Source organism: Camarhynchus parvulus, chromosome 2 (genome assembly GCF_901933205.1).
Source record: "Camarhynchus parvulus chromosome 2, STF_HiC, whole genome shotgun sequence".
NCBI classification, from domain to species: domain Eukaryota; kingdom Metazoa; phylum Chordata; class Aves; order Passeriformes; family Thraupidae; genus Camarhynchus; species Camarhynchus parvulus.
Window position 1 is genome coordinate 139,817,720 of NC_044572.1, and position 6,103 is coordinate 139,823,822.

The window sequence follows — 6,103 nt, forward strand, 5'->3', positions numbered from 1 at the left end:
CTGTCAACATCTCGTCCTGGTGGCTGTGCATAGAGGGAGTGGGAAGTGGTAACTTTCCCATTTAGTTTCACTTCTGTCTCAAAGCAGAAGAACCTACTCTAGGTGACCCTGCTTTGGCAGGGGTTGGTCTAGATGATCTCCAGAGGTCCCTTCCAACCCTAAAAATTCTGTGATTCTGTGAAATTTCAGGCTTTCCACGACAGGCTTTCCCAGAAAACCCTACAGTGTGCCATGGGAAATAGGGACACTGTAAAGCGAACACTGATCCCAGACCTCCCTCAGGATGCCAAGACTCAGGCACTGGCTGCCTGCCCTGCCTCCTGATGCTGCTGTGCACAGTGCTGTGTTTGAGGGGTGCTGCTGTGCTGGGCTGTGTTTTAGGGGTGCTGCTGTCCATAGTGTGCTGTGTTTTAGGGGTACTGCTGTGCTGGGCTGTTTCCTCTCTCCAGTCCATCCATCCAGGAAGGTCCATTTTGTCCCATCTAATCACTACTCAGGTCTGGAGAAGGTGAGCTGAAAAGTATTTCCTTAGCCTGCAAAATGGACTAATGAATTTGTCTATACCAAAACACCTCTTGAGGCCAAAGTAGTGCTTGTATAGATGATTTGAAAGATTTTCTTCTAGAAGACATGTAAAATATGTGGTTTGCTTTTGTTAGGGTTTTTTTCTTTTTTATGTTCTTAAAATACTCTTCCATACCAGCACAGCTGTGACTGGATGTAGCATGACCTGGCATAAATGTCAGGGTAGAAACTCAACTTTGGTAGTTGGATTTGATCAGAAAAATAAAAGCAAATTGATGTTTCTTTTGCTTGTAAACTTGCTGTTTGGCAAACAAGCCTGCCAGCACAGAGGAAACTGTTCAGCAATTGAGTCTTGAGAGAATCAGGAGTTTATTTGACATGCTTCAGTCTTTCTGTTAAAAGTTTCAAGGTAGGTGAGGACAGTCACTTGTATATGCACATCAAAACCATCTGTCTTCCTCCTGCCTTCAGAGAGGCAGGCAAAGCACATGGGGGTCAGACTGGAGGCAGGAACAGTTTCAGCACCTGTAGTGCTCCTCACATACACTGGACACACGTTCCCTTTCTCCCTACTCCACGACTGGAGGTCATGCTGCAACACACCCATGTGATGAACAAGTCACAATAATCCAGAAAGACAAATAAGCACAAATTAAAAAGAAGAAAATCCAAAAAAAGGAACATGAGTAATCAAAGTGAAATGTGGCCACAGCTCAAAGGAAAATAGAAAAAACAAGGCATTCCCAGGGGCAAATCCCACAGCAGCTGGTTGGCTGCCAGCTTGGATTGCAGAGTCCTCCAGGGCTGGGGGTTTTGACCATCGTTTCTTGAGGATACCAACGTGGTCTACAAAAGGCTCTGTGTTGCAATGCCTTTGTCTGGTGAATCAGTGATAGGGGAGCCACAATTCCAGAGTGCCACACAGGGGGCCTAGCAGCTGACTTGTGTTTTCAGTAAGTCATGGGCAAAGTTTTGCCTCTCTTCTTCATTTCTTCTTTCTCTGGCTCTTCCCTGCCTCCCCTCAAGACATTTAAAAAGCTCCTCATATATTAGTTACAGAAATGAAAAAATGCAACTTTAAGAAATCCCTCTGCCTTGTCAGCACCAGAGGTTTGCTCAATTTCTCCCCCAAGATCCAAGTAATCCATGTAGCTGCCAGAGTACAAATTCTCACTGAACTTAAGTAAAGCTGTTTGCCCGAGTTTGCATGGGATGATTTGCCTCGATGCTGTTAGCCCTGGCTTCACAGAGGAGAAAACATCATCCCTGGAAGAGGCAGCTTTGAGGGAGCTCAGGTACAGGAGCCCTATGAGAGCCTGTGCTGCTGCAGCTGCTCTGTGCAGGCACCTTCAGGGATAAAAAGAACCTTTAGATGAATCTGTCCCTAAAGGCAGCCAAGGTCTTACTCCACTGCCAGCCAGCAGCTCGGCACATGAATGCTGCACCAATGAAAGTGGCTCCAGTGAGTTGTGGCCTCCAGGCGAGTTCTGTGCATCAGCAAAGCCATTGTGGCTGCTCACACGAGCGTGCCAGTGTGAGGGGCTGTGACCCAACTTCACCCTGGGTGAGCAGGGGCACACTGGGCGAGCCAGTGCTTCATCTTAGAGTCAGGGTGCCCAGAGACAGCCCAGGCTGTGAACACAATTCCAGTGACAGGCAGGGTTTTTCCACACTGTCCTATTGCCTGGATCTTCTGGCCAGGAAAAGAAAATGCAGCATGGAAGAGAGAGTTTGTCTAATGCCCTTCTTCTCCCCATTTCCCTGTCTATTCTGAGGAAAAATTAATTCAGAAGAATCCTCCTCCAGTGTTTCTTTAATTACTGATGTTATTTGTATTGTGATAGCCTCCATGGGTCCTGGCCACATGGGTCTTATGCCAGCACAGACACACCACAAGGGCTTCAGAGACCATCAAGCACACAGCAGAAACAAGAAACCTCAGTCAGCACTAGGGCCCTCTCTTGTAGGCACTACCCACACACATTGGCCAGGAATAATGCAGCTCACATGGCTTTATTAAAATATACTGGAAAGCAGCTGCCTTTGGAAAAAAAGCAGAAGAGAGAGTAGTTCTCTCCTCAAAGCAAAAGAGCTGCCTGTAATGAAGAGGCCAAGTAAGACCCACAGGCAGCATTCCTCAAAGGATGGGGTGGCTCCTGAATTAAGTGGATTCTTCCACACATTGTGAAATATTCATACCTTGAGGGAAGATTAGTTTTCTTGTTGGATAGTCATAACATGTGCTCTTCCCTAAACACACTCATGAAAGGAGAAGAAAAGCAGCCCTTTATTTGATGACATTCTCTCACTGTGTCCTTGTCTCTTACCTTTTATTTAGATTAAAAGGTCTTTACAGCAGAAACCATCTTTCATCTTCTTTGCATGATGTCACACATAAGGGATATTGTCCCTGACTACTGGGAGGTTAGTACAGATAGAATTTCATGGTTTGGGGCAACAGGTTATCACTACTATGGACTGTAAACAAAAAAAGCTCTGATGAGCTCACATGAACTCTAGCGTAACTTACAATGATGACAGTAAGTTCTAGTTCAACACAACAAAAATTGAGTGGGGAGGTGAGGGGTGCATTGTGGAAATCAAAGAGAGTGACCTGTTCATTGTTAATAGAAGTCAAAAGCTTCTTAGGGGTTCTTGGGACAGACAGGAGAAGATGCATCCCCCAAAAGAGGGTTCATTTGCCTGCTCTACCTTAAGACAGTGCAACCTTTCAAGCCCCTGACAAGACATATTAACTAGGCCATAATCCATCCCCCTCAGGCCTCACAAAACCCAATAAAGTTGTTATTGCCAAAAGGGTGCACTGCACACAGATGTGTTCAGCTATTAATGGGTTTTGCAATTATTTTCTGTCTAGTAGGATAAATGATGAGAAGAATGAGTACACCCCTGGGTTTGACCAGAAAGCTGCTGAAAAGAGCAAAAAAGCTTTCTGGAAACATGGAAGGAAGAAAGTGATCAAGTGCTAGAAAGAATCCTAAAGCAGTGAACTTCCCGGGCAAGCTTACACATTTCCAGTAGTGATGTGATCATGTGTCTGAACTGCTTCCCTCAGCCATGTAGTACAAGCACGGAGGTTGTACCTTGCTGGTCTGTGAGTACAAAAGCCATGGCAAAGGGTGGTATCACCAGTCTACTGCTCTAACTGGAAAACAGCCAGCAGAGTCCCAGGTTGGGCATGGTGAGGTGCCTATGCCTCCTTCTACACCCTTTTTTTCAGTTTTATCAGTTTTTCTGAGAACTCATTAACTTGCCCTGGCCACTGTTATGCTTGTTGCTTAATTGCTACTTATGATGAAACCAGGCCACAGAGACCACAGTGGATTTGTTACTTCTCTAGGTTAAAACTTTCCTACTGCAGTTTTCAGGACTGGGCAGGACCAAGCAACACTGGTGGCAACTCCTCTAGGACACCTTTTAAGACCTTTTTGGTAACAACACTGAATAAAATGAGCGGACTTACTACAATATTGCTGTCTAGCAAGGACAAAGACAAACAAATCAAAAGAATTAGGAAAAAACAAAAAAGCTATACTGAAGAAATAACACCCAAGGCTTCAGGCCTGCCCTTCAGTGACCCTCACAACTCAGTTTTTTTCTGGGCTTGCTCTGTTTTCCCATATGGACACTGCCTCCACATGGGAAACAACCAAACTGTTGATTCTGCAGTGCCTTTGTTTCCCATACAGTTGTTGTGCTGCTGGAGAGGACTAGTGGAAATTGCTATTAAATTTAGCTTCTATGTCTTACTGCCCTAGACAAGTAGCAGTGCCTGAAGAAAGTGAGTCACAGCAGAGGGAAAGCACTGCTCAATGAACACATGCAAACAAAATGCAGAAATCCAGGATGGACTTTGCCCAGAGTTGCTCCCCTCCCCCAGTAATTGCACATGAAATGCATTTAGAACAAAAAAAAAACTGTAAAATGTACATCAATGATCAGTTTTTAACTTTGTGGTATCTCCAGGAAAAAAAATGAACCCCTTTCCATAACAGAGCATCTGTAGGGCTCCAGTTCTGCATATTGTGGGTGCCCAGAAATTGCACAGAAATTCTTGCAGTTGGACTTCAGCTGGAAGCTCTGGCCAGCTGCCGGAAACTCCAGAACTGAGAGCAGTTACAATTGCAATGCTATTTGTACCATCTCTGGTTCAGAACACAACATTATTACAGGCTGTTTTGTGGGCTGTCTTCCTTGTCAGTCCCTTAGGACAGGCTTTGCTGAAGTTATGGCTTTTCCTCTTTGGCTCTCATTTAGGAAAACTGAAGATCACTAAGAGGAGAATTACTGCCAGCACTGACCTTTATTTTCACCCAAAGACACAGATCAACTAGGTGTGACACACACTTTCATTCCCTTTTTCCATCTCTTCTTTCTTCTACCAAATATTTTAAGGTAATGAAGATCAGCTCAGCACTGAACCTGTAAAGAAACACACATGGGGGAGAAATTAGTCACAATGCTAGTAGTTCCAATAATAGCAGTAGAAACATATATTCAAATATTTCATTTTAGAGTATTTGAAGTGCAGCAAGTCATTTAACCACCAAAAATGTTAGAAACCACCATCTATCTGATACTAGGGACCTTCACCAGCAGCATTTCAAAGCAACACCAAGCCCACAGGGAACAATTTAGAGAGGGGACTTTCTGGCACACAAAGGAAAAAAGGCAGTACCCTAAGTGGTTTGGTATCTTAAATTTGCAAAAATAGTAGTTGATAGTATTGTGAAAACAAATGTAAGCTGAAAGATGCTGGGAAGAAGGGGCTTGGAAAGGGGAAACAACTCACAAGGCCGGTGATCTCTTGTGAAAGTATCTACTGAATTGCAGCATTTTGGAATTGCTGATAACATTGTAAACAACAAAAAAAAACCTTTAGAAAAAGGTGACTGCATGCATAATCTGGCGCTCCTTTTAACTCCCTCATTAGCTGATGGATTCTTGAAAAAACATTCTTTTGTACCCAAACAAGTAAAACTATTTGGCCAAATATCAAGCTGTGGTGACAACTCGTGCTCATCATCTCTGGTCCTGTGCTTAGGTCACTACTTCAGCTGGAAATGTAATTTTCAGATTAACGTTAGCTACAGCACAGGAACTACTCTCTCACTTTAAACACCCTTTTCTTTGCTGGGGATACATGTGTAAGCACAATGCCAGGTCCTGCAGGAAAATCTCAGGCTCGAGTTCCTCCAGTTGCAGCTCAACAGCTGGAACAGAGGTGTGATGGATCACAGCAAAGCGAGACAGTGGCACTGCCTCCGGCAGGGAGCGCCTGTGGCTGACGGCACCTTGGGCTCCCGGGAGAAGGACAGAGCTCAACAGCAGCTCTTTGCTCATCTCAGGAAAAGGCACGTGTTACAGCAGCCTGTCCAACTGACAGGGACTTCAGTAAGGAGGTGGTTCCTACTCACCCCTGCTCTTCCCACCCTGAATATTTAAAATGCCACAATAAAAAGCATCTGCCCTAATGAGAGAAATCACGTGAACGTCCCTGGGCGGCTGACACGGCAGAACAGCTCAGCAGCAGCAGCTGAACTGACTCACATTGAAG